This window comes from Macaca mulatta, chromosome 7 (genome assembly GCF_049350105.2).
Source record: "Macaca mulatta isolate MMU2019108-1 chromosome 7, T2T-MMU8v2.0, whole genome shotgun sequence".
Taxonomy (NCBI): Eukaryota; Metazoa; Chordata; class Mammalia; order Primates; family Cercopithecidae; genus Macaca; species Macaca mulatta.
The window spans coordinates 154,973,040-154,988,095 of record NC_133412.1 but is presented as its reverse complement, the minus strand read 5'-3'; the positions used below and the strand labels follow the sequence as shown (position 1 = coordinate 154,988,095).

At 38.6% G+C, this 15,056-nt stretch overlaps 2 long non-coding RNA genes across 2 annotated transcripts in view; one reads left to right on the top strand and one right to left on the bottom strand.

Moving 5' to 3' along the window:
• LOC144329673 (uncharacterized) overlaps positions 1-15,056 on the bottom strand; it is a 176,691-nt gene that overhangs the window by 138,053 nt on the left and 23,582 nt on the right. The gene's annotated exons all lie outside the window — the stretch shown is intronic.
• On the top strand, positions 5,216-14,081 carry LOC114679289 (uncharacterized). Its single transcript, XR_003731003.2, has 3 exons — positions 5,216-5,316; positions 8,384-8,423; positions 13,833-14,081. It is a non-coding gene; the product is annotated as an uncharacterized LOC114679289 (long non-coding RNA).

Sequence of the window (15,056 nt, the reverse complement as noted above, 5' to 3'; positions counted from 1 at the left end):
AGTGAACAGGCAACCTACAGAATGGGAGAAAATTTTTGCAATCTACTCATCTGACAAAGGGCTAATATCCAGAACCTACAAGGAACTCAAACAAATTTACAAGAAAAAAACAAACAACCCCATCAAAAAGTGGGCAAAGGATATGAACAGACATTTCTCAAAAGAAGACATTCATACAGCCAACAGACACATGAAAAAATGCTCATCATCACTGGCCATCAGAGAAATGCAAATCAAAACCACAATGAGATACCATCTCACACCAGTTAGAATGGCGATCATTAAAAAGTCAGGAGACAACAGGTGCTGGAGAGGATGTGGAGAAATAGGAACACTTTTACACTGTTGGTGGGATTGTAAACTAGTTCAACCATTATGGAAAACAGTATGGCGATTCCTCAAGGATCTAGAACTAGATGTACCATATGACCCAGCCATCCCATTACTGGGTATATACCCAAAGGATTATAAATTATGCTGCTATAAAGACACATGCACACGTATGTTTATTGCAGCACTCTTCACAATAGCAAAGACTTGGAATCAACCCAAATGTCCATCAGTGACAGATTGGATTAAGAAAATGTGGCACATATACACCATGGAATACTATGCAGCCATCAAAAAGGATGAGTTTGCATCCTTTGTAGGGACATGGATGCAGCTGGAAACCATCATTCTTAGCAAACTATCACAAGAACAGAAAACCAAACACCGCATGTTCTCACTCATAGGTGGGAACTGAACAATGAGATCACATGGACTCAGGAAGGGGAACATCACACACCGGGGCCTATCATGGGGAGGGGGGAGGGGGGAGGGATTGCATTGGGAGTTATACCTGATGTAAACGATGAGTTGATGGGTGCAGCACACCAACATGGCACAAGTATACATATGTAACAAACCTGCACGTTATGCACATGTACCCTACAACTTAAAGTATAATAAAAAAAAAAAAAAAGAAATATTCATAAAAAAAAATAAATAAATAAATCAATAATGACTCTTGCAACCTCAAAAAAAAAAAAAAAAAAAAAAAAAAAAAAAAAAAAAAAAACTTCCCAAACAAAAGGAACTGAAAACACCCTAGCCCATTGCTTTTTAGGTTAAGAAGTAATGCTCAAAGAGGTGTGATCCTTGTCTTCCTGTACCATATCCTTGGAAACTGGCAGCTCTAGAGTTGGGTACTCAAGGGTTCTGCGGCACTGCCTTGACTCCTGCCACCTTATACCCTGTCAAAGCCAGCCCTGCACTTATCATCAGTCCTCATGGAATGACTCTGAAATGGTTCAGCCCTGGTTTCTCCTCATCCCCCATCCCTCTCAGGCCCTACGCATTCAGCGTCCCTATATTTTTCCTCCTTCTCGAGATTGGTTCTTGATTTTTTTACTGACATTAGAGTACAAAGGTCTCAAAGCCTTAAAGCCTGATGCTCTAGCTCTGAAATTCCCAGGAAATGAAAGAGGATTCAGACTTCACAGGGCTTTCCAAGAATCCCTTAAAATAGCAGCTCAGGGCTTCCAATGAAGGTTGTCACTAGATTTGAGTTTAGTCCTCCAGGCAGGCTACTTTCTACAATAGGAGTGTAAAAACTGAAAATTTAGTAGAAATTTAGGGTATTGCAGTAACATATAGGTCAGAGGTAAGGAAAAGCAGAAAGTGGGTGGAAGGATTAGAGATAATAAGTGAACACAACCTCCAAATGGGAAATGTCTGTTTTGATGGACATTTCTTTCTTCTGGTGTTATGGAGAGACCATGTGCTTTCTTATCAGAGATACTTGGGTCTTTTCATTTATTCACACATTTATCCGCAAATATTGCTCAAGAGGCCACTAGGCACTTGGAATTGTGCCAAATTTGACAACTAATTTTTAGTTGGGAAGATAACTAAATTTTTTACAGGCATAACTGTTGCGAAAAATAAAAAATTAGAATTTTGGACTACAAAAGCAATATATATTGTAGTTATTGTTCATACTCTGGACTAAGTTAAATCAAGGTTCGAGTCCAGGCTCTGACATATTGCAGCTGTCAGTTTACCTCTTCCAACCTCAGTCATATTTTATGTAAAATGGAGATTATGATCATTATTACCTCTCACCACTGTTGCACGGATTAAATGAGATAATGAGTACAACGTACTTAGCACAGTTTTGAGAGAAGAACAAACATGCAATACCATTAACAATTAGTTAAATAGGAGGAGGCAAAATCTGAACGGAAGATAACCCTTTCTACTAAAAGGCAAGGACGGAATGGAAGTGATAAATTTCAATATCATTTCATTTTGTAGTAGTTGAAAGTGCCTGTAAAATTTAGTGAAGGAGAGAAAAGACAGATGCAAAATCAACACATAAAATGAAAGTTTGGATTATTTAGTGACTCTGCAAAACTATACTTGATTAACATAAAAAAATCAGGAATTGTTAGAACAGTGCTTTTGAAATTTAATACATGTGGATTTCCTGGGGATCCTATTAGGATGCAGGGTCTGACGTAGTAGGTATGGGGTTCAGCCTGAGATTCTGCATCTCTAACAAGCTCCTGGGAGGGAGGTTAGATTAAATTAGAATTTCAGCTATATTCACATTTTATATATATATATATGTGTGTGTGTGAGTGTGTGTGTGTAATTAGTTTATCGTGAACATGCGGGGATATATGTATCATATATTGTATGCATACATAGGCATATATTACAGGTATACATATGTAAATATAGATATTCCCGCATGCTAGCAATAAATTTGCAGCTGGGATTCCTATTTTCCTGCTCTGGTTCTGCCACAAATCTATATCATGGTTTAGTTTCTTCTGGCTTCATTTCTTCATTTTAGAAAATGAGGGCATTGAACAATATGTTTTCTAAGTTTCCTCCCAGCTTTAGCTTCCTATTTGGACTTTTTCCCACTGGGAAGAAACAGAAATTTACTTATACTTGCACAGGATTTGAGAGATATAGAGAAAGTGATTTTTGATCCTCAGGTATTTTGTTCAGGCTAGCCCTCAGGAAAATCTTCACGGAGCCCACTACTCGGGAGTCATTAGAAATATAGAAAATGTAACACATTTTTCCTTATATGAATGTCAATGAAGGGACAATACATAGATATTATTTAGAAAAACAGCATTAGACTTTCATTCAGAAAAATTTAGTGTGGCTCAATGTCACAAACAAAGCCAAAAACATTCAGCATTCATAACAATTCCAAAGAATTTGCTGGGCGGGTGGGAGGGTGAGAGTGGGGCTGGTGGGGGGGAAGTACAGCAAGAACCTTTTAAAAAAGCACCATGGCGAGAAGAGTCACCTTGGCAAATATTCCAGCTCAGAGCATCTCTGTAGCCAGCATAAACACTTAGATGCACTTGTTCCTGCAACACAGCTATGCAAATTGTTCCCATTTTCTTCTTACAAGTTCTGTCAAGTTTTTATTATTTATGAGCTAACCAGCTTCATGGCTAGCCTTTCACCTTGTCATATTTTTCTGCATTTTCAGAGCTAATCCAGTCTGCCTAACATCTTTCCTGGCTGCATTGTATAACATAAAAATGGAGCCATTAAAGGCATTGTCTCTGATAGGAGGGGAGTCCATAACTAGGCAAAGGGATAATGCTATTGATGAGGGAATCAAGATCCTTCCCAAATCCATTGACCTTATGATTTCCTTCATTTAAAAAAAAATCGTGTTCTTTTTCTGCCACTGCAAAATATTTAGATGTAACTACAAAACAATTTTTTTAAATATTTTGACGAGCTTTTATCAGAACAAAAAAAAAAAAATGACTTAAAAGATACTTGAGGTGCATGCCTGTAATCCCAGCACTTTGGGAGGCCGAGGTGGGCCTCTTGAGGTCAGGAGTCCGAGGCCAGCCTGGCCAACATGGCGAAACCCCATCTCTACTAAAAATATAAAAAATTAGCTGGGCGTGGTGGTGCACGCCTGTAATCCCAGCTACTCAGGAGGCTGAGGCATGAGAATCGCTTGAGCCCGGGAGGCAGAGATTGCAATAAGCCAAGACTGTGCCCCTGCACTGCAGCCTGGGTGACAGAGTGAGACTCCATCTCAAAAAAACAATGGTACTTGAGGTGACCTTGCCTAAGCTGTCTGGACAATTCTTTCTCTTAACTCTAAAATACCCTCCTTCAGGCATGCTGCTAGTACTGGCCCAGGCTATGAATGGCCAGCAAAGGTGCTGGGTGATTTTGCAATACAGACAGTATATGTGTCCATTTCAGAGGTTATGTTAAGAATCAAAATTCTCTTCATTGTGTTAAGAGTAATAATAAGTAAATAAGCAAAGGAATTGATATTTACTCCAAAATTTAAATGAGTTCTTGTTTAAGCACCTGGAGCTATATCCGTGTCTGAGATTTAAGTCACTAAAAAGCCTAATGATAAACAAAACTAAATGAGAGGTGTGGCTAAATTAGACATATCTATACATGTGCACATAATTACACAGAATAAGTATGTATAATTTGCCTTTAACAGTATTTCCGTTTATACCTGAAATTCCCAAGTGTCTTCAAACAAGGACAGCTTTGTGACGCCATGCCTTTAATGGAGCCCTGGTTACCATGGGGACATCAGAGCTCCTTCTCAGAATAGCATTTAGTTCTGACAATTGAAGAAGCTGAAGAATTTCAACTAAGCCAACATACTTAGTATCTTCCAGCACCTACAAATTTGAAAGTTATCCAGCTCTTAAGTATTGCCATTTAGCCTGAGAAGATATTGACTTCTGGCCATGTCTCAAAGAAATGCACATATATAAATACCTATTCAATCCTTTATGTTCCAATATCCTATAACATGGAAATGTATATTGCTAGGTCCTCTTTATTCAACAGCAACTGAGTAGAACCCATTAATCTCTTCACTGATGCATTCATTAAGAATGTATATTTTGAGTGCCTTGAAACTATCTCCAATGCCCAGCATAGCCCATAGCATCTAGACTATATATATGTGTGTGTGTACATATATATGAATATATATACTTCCTACCTTCAATGACCTTGAAGTACAGCAAATAATTATTATGTGCTAAAAGATGGAAACACAAAGATATACTATGAAGAGAAGTAGGAGTTGGAGGACCAAGTGGGCACAGAGACGAGATCATGGAGGATCAACTGAGTGCCTCTGGCAAAACATCAAGAGCAAAAAGAAGATGGCCCATCATAAGCCAAAGCAATTACATTCCTCTCCCTCTGGCTACACCAAAGAGCACTTAACATGCCATGATGGTCTCAGGTCAAGAGTATACTAAATAGTTGACAGTTATGTGGCCTCTAGCTTTCCAGAAGGTGAGGCATGTCTTACATATCATACCATAAGCAATCAGAGAACCAGGGCCAGAGCCAACAGAAATCCAACCAAGAGGGAAGAGATAATGGTTTACCTGAGACAAAGATGGGAGGAATTTCCTAATTGTTCCCAGTATGCAGTATTTACCATAGAGATGAATAAGCTGCCAAAAGACCAACATCTCTCAATGTCTTACAAACCCATCTAGGTCTCACTACCCAATGGAACGAAGTAAAATAAACTTAGTAGACTAAGGTTACCTTGGAATTATCAGTGCCCACTGAATGTTTTTTATGTAGCATTTTCTATAGCTAAATTTTCTCGTATAGTTTAAGCACTTACCAGAGTGCTTACCTATATTTTGGACATTTCCTAGAACTGCTGAAACAAGAGAAAGCAAGTTGGGATTATGTTGAGGAGGAATAATAGATTTCTTCTCTGCCTGACATTCAAAGCCCTCGTGATTTTAGCAAGGTAAAGTGGTTCAAAATGCCCCACCAGAGTCCTGGCTCTGTAATGCAAGCAGGCAAATTGCAAAATGTTTAGATTGTTAGTCTACTTAGAAAAATATTTAACTGCATATCTCATTTGAGCGTGCTTTGCCTGAAGGTCCATACAATACAAAGATGAAGGCCTTGGTTTCTAAAAATAAGGAATCTGGCTCTAACAATAGTACTTCCAAGATTAATAGCTTAATGGCTGAGTAATATTGATCTTGATCTTGATCTTGAATCTCCCTAAGCCTCAGCTTCACCATCTGAAAATTGGGCTAATAAAAATAGCTTATTCATATTGAGTGTTTTCTCTATGCCTGTCACTATCATACTAAACATTAATGCATTTAACCCTCTCCATACCCAATGAGAAAGATACTTATTATTACTTTCATTTTGCAGATGAAAAAAATCATATTAATAGAGAGATTAAGAACTTTCCCGGCCAGGCGCGGTGGCTCAAGCCTGTAATCCCAGCACTTTGGGAGGCCGAGGCGGGTGGATCACGAGGTCAGGAGATCGAGACTATCCTGGCTAACATGGTGAAACCCCGTCTCTACTAAAAATACAAAAAACTAGCCTGGCGTGGTGGCGGGTGCCTGTAGTCTCAGCTACTTGGGAGGCTGAGGCGGGAGAATGGCGTGAACCCGGGAGGCGGAGCTTGCAGTGAGCCGAGATCACGCCACTGCACTCCAGCCTGGGAGACACAGCGAGACTCCGTTTCAAAAAAAAAAAAAAAAAAGAACTTTCCCAGGTCACGTGGGTAGGAAGTGGTAGGGCTGGAACTGGAGGTCAGGCAGCTAGGATCTACAGCTTTACTTCTAGTCACTATATTGAATTTCTAAAATAATACCGCATTTCCATTAAGAAGCTAAGTTGAGCTAATTATATGTATTTGTCTACTGGGACTGCCATAACAAAACACCAGAGACTGCGTGACTTAAGCAACAAAAATATATACTCGCACCGTTCTGGAAGGCAAAAGTCTAAGACCAAGGTGTCATCAGGGTTGGTTTCTAGTGGGGCCTCTTGTCCTGGCTTATAGAGCACCTCTGTCTTGCAAGGTCTTTGTGTGGTTTTTCTTCTGTGCTCATGTATAGAGAGAGAGAGAGAGAGATCTCTGGAGTCTCTTTCTTTCTTACTAGGACACCAGCCTTATCAGATTAGGGCCCTAGCCCTATGACGTCATTCAATCTTTTATTTTTTTGGAGACAAAGTTTTGCTCTGTCGCCCACGGTGGAGTGCAGTGGCGCAATCTCAGCTCCCTGCAACCTCTGTCTCCCGAGTTCAAGCAATTCTCCTGCCTCAGCCTCCCTGGTAGCTGGGATTACAGGCACTCACCACCACAGCCGGCTAATTTTTGTATTTTTAGTAGAGGTTTCACCATGTTGACCAGGCTGGTCTTGAACTCCTGACCTCAGATGATCCACCCTCTTTGGCCTCCCAAAGTGCTGGGATTACAGGTATGAGCCACTGCATCCTGCCCCTCATTTAATCTTAGTTACCTGTCTAAAGTCCCTATCTCCGAAAACAGTCACATTGGAGGCTAGGGCTTCAACACATATATTTTACTGGGGACATAATTCAGTCCATCATACTATGTAAAAAATTTAGCATAGTAATTGATACACATAATAATTATTCACATATCTTAGAATGTTCAGTATGCTATGACAAAATACCATAAACTGAGTGGCTTACAAACAACAGAAAAATCTCACAGTCGTGGAGGCTGGGAAGTCCAAGGTCAAAGTACTAGCAGATTAAGATGTCTGGTGAGACTTATTTCTGGTTCATGAATGGTGCCTTCTTGCTGTGTCCTCACATGGTGAAAAGAACTAGTTAGGTCTCTGGAATCTCTTTTATAAGGGCACTAATTCCATTCATCAGCACTCCACCTTAATGACCTAATTGCTTCCAAAGGCTCCACCTATTAGTTCCAACACATTCATGATGAGGTTTTAACATATGAATTTGGAAGGGACACAAACCTTAGTATATAGTATCCACTTAACAAATAGTACCTGTTGGTATTTCATGGATTTATGTGGCAAACTCTAGAAATTGTCAAGTTTAGTATAAATATATGGAAATCAGAAATTGGACATTTTGTTTGCTAAAGTCATTTGAACGAATCAATTAATTTCTGTCCACCTCCTTTTCTTAAGCTGCGAATTATGATATACCCATCATCAAACATTTGCGTGATCACATGTTTATAATAATATTCTTACAAAAATAGTAGAGTGTAAAAAAGAGAACAACTTTTGTAGGAACTAGGTTTTTTTGTTTTGTTTTGTTTTATCACAACTACTTATATTTTGTAGGCTCTAGTCGTTCCTGATCTTCAGGCCTACATTTATCTAAAATCCTGATTCATGGAAAATTTAGGCCCTCTTCTTTTACTGGGCTGTCTGAAGTTTGACCAGGTTACATATCTATATCCCAGCACTTCCCTCTGCTGTTCTTCACTTTCAATGGGGAGCACATTATAAATGCACCTCTTGTGAAGCTTCTTAAATATGCTGCAAGTTCATAATCTGTATAAACCTGATTGTTGCTGTCTTTTCAGAGAGGAAGTCACTGTCCATCATATAGTGCTTTGATTTGAGGTAAGTGGGATCAAAGAGATTGGCTAAGAGTCTACTTTTAATGTAGTTTGTTTCTTTTAATCTCCTTTATGTCCCATCTGTTTTATGATTGATTACACTAACTCAGGTCCCAAGTGAAAGTTGGTAATTTTAGATTTTCAGAAAACAGGGACAAAATATCCCTCTACTTACAGGATGAATGTATCAGATGGACCTACTACAATGTAGGTTTTCCCTCTCTCTGGCCTTTCTATGCTGAAAGTTGTGTCCTCCCTAAGGTTGACTTCCCAAGGAATTATGTGTAAATGTCAGCTTCCTCTCAATATTGGACACTCATGATATTTTCCTTCATATAAAGATGAACTATATCCATTTTTTTTTATTTAAGAGAAGGAATTTTCCAGACAACTTGGGCAAGGTCACCTCAAGTATCTTCTAAGTCTTTTTTTTTTTTCTGGTAAAAAGCTAGTCAAAATATTCAAACCATTTTTTATTTTACGGTTGCATCTATTTCTCCTCCTCCTCAACATATCCTAACATCAAGGACTTCAAAGTATTATGAGAAGCAATATGATGAAGTTGTGAAAATATTTTTGCCAAGAGTTTTTAAAAAGTGAACTAACTTCTATTGTGAGATAGACATGATATTATATTACCTGAATGTGGGAAAGTGAGTTAGGCAACTTTGAAGGCTGTTGTTCTATGTTAGATGGCCACAAAGAACATCCATGTGAGGAGATGAATAAACAAAGCTGAATCCAGCCAGAGCTTTTCTCACTAACCTGTGTACCCTGGGTTAGGGTTGTGTCCACCTGGAAGAAAAGCACAGTTTCTGATTCACACAAAGCTACCATTAAGGCTGAAGAGACTCTGCTCCAATCCTACATGTCCATGGATTTAGATTTTGTTCACCCCACTTTTTAATTGGTAATTACAAGTATTCTATTCTGCAACTTAATGAGTATCGTTATGTGTCATGGTCAATGTCCCCTATTCTTCCTGAAATCTGTGAAATCATTAGTGCTATTTAGGAACTCTGATTCTGGGGCATCATTCCAAACTAAATACAGAATGATGATCTCTGTACCTATGGCTTGAGGGAGTAAGAACAGTTCACAGCACTGAATGTTGTTGACTTATCAAAAACATTTTTTAATCTGCAGACTAAGAAACATTTTCAGATCTGAACTTTGATGTATCATGACATCATGTGTATTTATGATATATTTTTAGCTCTCCCAGCTGAATTTCTTTCCCAATTGTGATCATCTTAAAGCAGCTACTAGGTGAAGAGTCAGAACACCTGAATTCAAGCGTTGGCTTTACAACTTCTCACTTTCTGACCTTGAATGCAAGTCACTTGAGTTCTCAGGGCATGGCTTCCCTCTGAACAGCATGAACAGTGAAGAAAAACTAGCCTCTGACTCCACAGGGACGTTGTGAAAATAAATGAGGTGTGGATCTAGAGAGTCACTTCAAGCTCTTAGGAATGAAAGAGCTTAAAGAGATATAAGGTTTCCGTAGTTATTCTTTATTTTTTCAGCCTTACAAGTGAGAAAGTTTCCACCTTGGTAAGTTTTGAAGAATACCGCCTCCCTGACAAGCCCCCCGAGATCTGTGGCTTTGCCTCTTCTACATTTACAAAGTCTATTGTAATTCTGATTACTGACTCAGTGAAATTTTAAAAACTCTGCCATATCCTTTGACAACAAAGAAGAGTGATCACACTCTATGTGGGACAAATTATCTGCCACCAGTTGGACATCACACTATACAGGCTCCTACACTGGCTGTTAAAAAAAAATCTAATAAGACAAAGAAAATGTTACATTGCAGAAAAGAGAAAGTTGCTAGGATAGACTTCCCAGTCGGAATATTGATCTGAAAGAGTCTAGAAGTTCATAGGGAATAAACTTCCAGCACTTTCTTTAGGAGAACTAAAACTACATTTTGCCAATGTCAGAGACACACTCTTCTAATGCCATGGTAGTTGTAAAAGAGAATCACAAATAACCAGCTAAAACTCCTGATCTTCTCTCTGCCCCCAGATGCAGAGTCACTGACAGGTGATATAGATAAGTACTGTATAACCTGTCACTTTGTCTTCCTTAAGAGGGCAGCATAATCCATGGAGCTCACATAAACTCTTCCGTGGCTTCAATCCCATTCTGACATTCAGGAAAAAAGTTGACAGTCATAGATTAAAGGAAAACACTATAGTGAAGAGATACTTACAATAGGTAGCTCTGACTAAAGATGCGTTTTGGCAAGAATTAGCTGGAAAGACACATTGGCATGCTGGCATAGTTAAGCTGGTGGATCAAACTAACATCTTTGCCTTGATCTCATTGGGGCCCAGGTTGACTTACATGCTTTGATTGTCTTCATTCATTCATTCCATAAATATTCATTGAGCACTGTAATGGGAATTGCTGGTAGTATCCCCAAATCTATTCTCATCTCCTGTATTACTCAGGGGTCTCCAGAATGAGAAAGAACCAATAGGATATATATAGATAAATACAAATATATGAGAGGGGATTTATTAGGGGAATTGGCTCATGTGATTGCGGAGGCTGAGAAGTCCCACGACAGGCCATCTGCAAGCTGCAAACCCTGGGATGCTGATGGCATGGCTCAGTCCAAGTCCAAAAGCCTCAGAACCAGGAAAGCCAATGGTGTATTTCTCAGTCCAAGGCCAAAGGTCTGAGAATCCTGGAGGGGCCCTCTTGTTAAGCAGTGGAGTCCAAAGGCTGGGGATCCTGGAGTTATTGTCCTAGAATAGGAGAGGAAGAAGTTTTCCCAGCCCCAGAAGCAAAATCAACATATTCACTTTTTCTGTTTTTGTTTTCTCCCAGCTCCCAGTAGATTGGATGGTTCACGCCCACATTGAGGGCAGATCTTCTCCACCTAATGCTTCAGACTCATATCTAATCTCCTCTGATAACACCCCACAGACACACCCCACAATCATGCTTTATCAAGTTGCTAGGTATTCCTGAATTCAGTCAAGTTGACACCTAAAATGAACTATCACACTTTCTTCCTGAGCAGGTAGCTGTCCAACTAGGACCTACATTTTCCAGTTGATCTTACAGGTATGTGACTTAAGTATGCACTAATGGCAACTGAGTGGAAAGAGTGGGGGCAATTTCAGCATCACTTACCTTAAAGAAAATCCTTGACCTGGATTTCTGCTCACTCTTGCCTACTTACTGAAAATGGCAAAGTCAAGCCTACCTACTAGCCATAAACTATTATGTGAGAGGAAAATAAATATCTGTGTTTTAGAGTCCCTTTGTTACATTAGCATAGCCTGCATCTTTACAAATAGGCGTGCCTTCTTGGTACTAGATTCTGTGCAATGCGATGACAATTCGCTTAGCAAAACACACACGGTGCATGTCCCCATGGAAAGTATAATCTATTGTCTACCACAGTCTTCTGTCTGGCAACAAAACCTATGAGACAAGTGCAGCCATACTCATCAATCAAAATAAACCAAGACAGGGAACAAGAGTAAAAGAGTGGGTAAGAACCTGGACTTCAGTGCCATGCAGGTGTAAATTCAAGCTCTTGCAACATCTTTTACTAACCACCCCTTTGGGCAAATCTTTGAACTTGTATAAACTTCATTTTCATTCTTGTTAATTGGAGATAATAGAACTAATAATATGTACCTAATAAGGTTGTGATGATGATCTAAAGAATTAGTTATGTAAATTGCTTAACCTGGGGTTTGAGTTTACCAAATGTGATTATCAGAGTTCAATTTTCCCACTACTCTTGTTTTTTCTAAATTCCATCAGGAGGGGCTTAAAGAAAAGATGGAAACATCATTATCTCATTCAAGCCATACTATATGAGGCAGGTGTCATCATTCCCATTTTGCAGATGAGAAAACTGAATCTTAGAGGGGACGCTACTTAGTAAGTGGCTGAGCCAGAATTTATTTTCAGGTGTCTAATTCCAAAGCTCATACTACTACACCAGATGTATGACAATCAGGCCTAGAAATCACTGCTCAGCTATTAGTCCAATAAGGTTAATTTAATTCTTCAAGGTTACATCACAATTGTCAGTTTCTTTCCACTGCCTACCATACAAGTAAAACCTTCTGAGAGTAAAGTTTCCAGGTCTGGACCCCAGTGCATAAGTTAGTACCCTCTTCTGTGTTCCTAGGGCACTTTGTATCTCTGTTATCATTTAGTCACTATCTTATAATTGCCACTATCTTATAATTCTTTTTACTCATCTGACATCCTCCACTGGAGTGTGAGCACCTGAAATTTGGATTTCTTAAATATCTATGTCTCAGGACTTAGCATGATGCCTGGTATGTACTAGGCATTCTATGAATAACTGTCACAAAGAATTGCCATATGAATAAGTGAATAGACATTAAAAACTAGAGTGTCAGTAACCTACCTATTAAGGTGGTTATTTGTTTGATGCAAAGGAAGTGGAGGCATTCAGTTTTGAAAATAAATGATTGGCAATAAAATATTTAATAAAAGTCATCAAGCATAAGAAATTAGTATATAGTAGCCCCTTGGTGGAAATAAATGTTTTCAAAAAGTCATATGCTGATTGCTTTGACCTCAAAGACAAAATGAAATGTTATGCATCATCTGTAAGGGTCCAGGTAACAAAAGCATTTTTAACCTCAATGGGAACTGAAATATCATACAATTGTGTTAGAACAATTGTAGCAAACAATATACTTGAAACAGCAAAGAGAAACATACAACAAAAATCAAGATTCTGTTCTTCTGTGAGAGTAGATTTAATTAGAGAAAGATAAGGAAGCAAACGTTGACTTTCAAAGACCCTGAATGCATTTACTGTGCATTTTCACTGGATTTAGAAGTTCAAGGCACCGGTTCTTTATTCTCCCTAATTCCACATCAAAGCTTCCAGTTTTCACTCTCTTTATTATAGAGATATTGCCAGCAACACTCTATATAGAATAGTCTGGATTAGCCCCCTTTATTTCACAAGTGGAACAAAGAGAGGGAGAAAAATATTTCTAAGATAACTGGAAAAGAATGGGAAACAAAAATAAACCTGTGATTTGTCTAAAGAAAGTTAAAGGAGGAGTGAGTAAACAGGCCAGAAAGATAGTGCCTGGTGTGAAGCTTACTGACCTACAATGAGGGAAATGTTAAGGAAACAAAGAGATGAGCAAAAGCTTCATATAATTTAAAAAAAAAAAAAGTATAGAAACAGGTAGCATGAAATACAATGACTCACAGTATTCTTCCACACTGGCTGACCAATAATATCATCAGCCCAAGGAATTTTGTTTGTTATTGAGAACAAACAGGAGGAGCAGATACCTTGTTGTAGGGGAGGAAAGGAGATGTGATAGAGAATTTTTCATTTACATAAATAGGTTAATTACAACTTGATTTATTTTTAAATTCACAGAAGCTGAACTGATGTCTGTGGAGACAAGAACACGAAGGAATAATGTAATATGGAACTCCCTAACATGATATACATACAAAGACTATTGAGGCAGAGAAATCAATGTGGAAAATGCAAAACTAAGGGAGAAAGCATTTTGAACCACTCATCTAAGAATTTTTTCCATATTAAAAACACAAGAATTCCAGAAAAATCTTCCAAGTTATGTTCATAGGCTTAGCAGAATAAAAGTCAGGCTTACCAGTTAAATGAGTGAGAGAGGAGAATTTTTTTCTGTATCTTAGAAAATGTTCAGATTCTCCCATCTTTCTCCACACACCTCATGAGCATCACCATAAAAACTGCCATCAGGACCAAAGACAGCAGCTCTCAGTTTCACGTAGGTGTTGGTCACCAAACTACTGCTCCACAAAATAAGAGAGGATACAAACAAATGGAAAAACATTCCATGCTCATGGATAGGAAGAATCAATATCGTGAAAATAGCCATACTGCCCAAAGTAATGTATAGATTCAATGCTATTCCCATCAAGCTACCATTGACTTTCTTCATAGAATTAGAAAAACCTACTTTAAATTTCATATGGAACCAATGAGAGCCCATATAGCCAAGACAATCCTAAGCAAAAACAATAAACCTGGAGGCATCACGCTACCTGACTTCAAACTATACTACAAGGCTACAGGAACCAAAACAGCATGGTACTGGTACCCAAACTGATATATAGACCAACGAAACAGAACAGAGGCCTCGGAAATAACACCACACATCTACAACCATCTGATCTTTGACAAACGTGACAAACACAAGCAATGGGAAAATAACACCCTATTTAATAAATGGTGTTGGGAAAACTGGCTAACCACATGCAGAAAATTGAAACTGGACCCTTTCCTTACACCTTATACAAAAATTAACTTGAGATGGATTAAAGATTTAGATATAAGACCTAAAAGCATAAAAATCCTTTGTATCCCAAGTGCTCAGCACACAGTCCCTAACACTAAACATTTGTTGAACTAATTAGATAGTAGGAAAGACAATTAAAACATCATGGTGAAAAAGAAGCAGTATCTCCACTGTCTACCCAACAGTCATCTATATCTGTTTCTCACTTCTGCATCTTATGGAGTCATAAAATTAAAAGTTTTGGGAACCCTGTATGAGAGTAAGATAGGAAGATAAAATAAGAAAAGTGTGATCACAAAGTGTAATCACTTTAT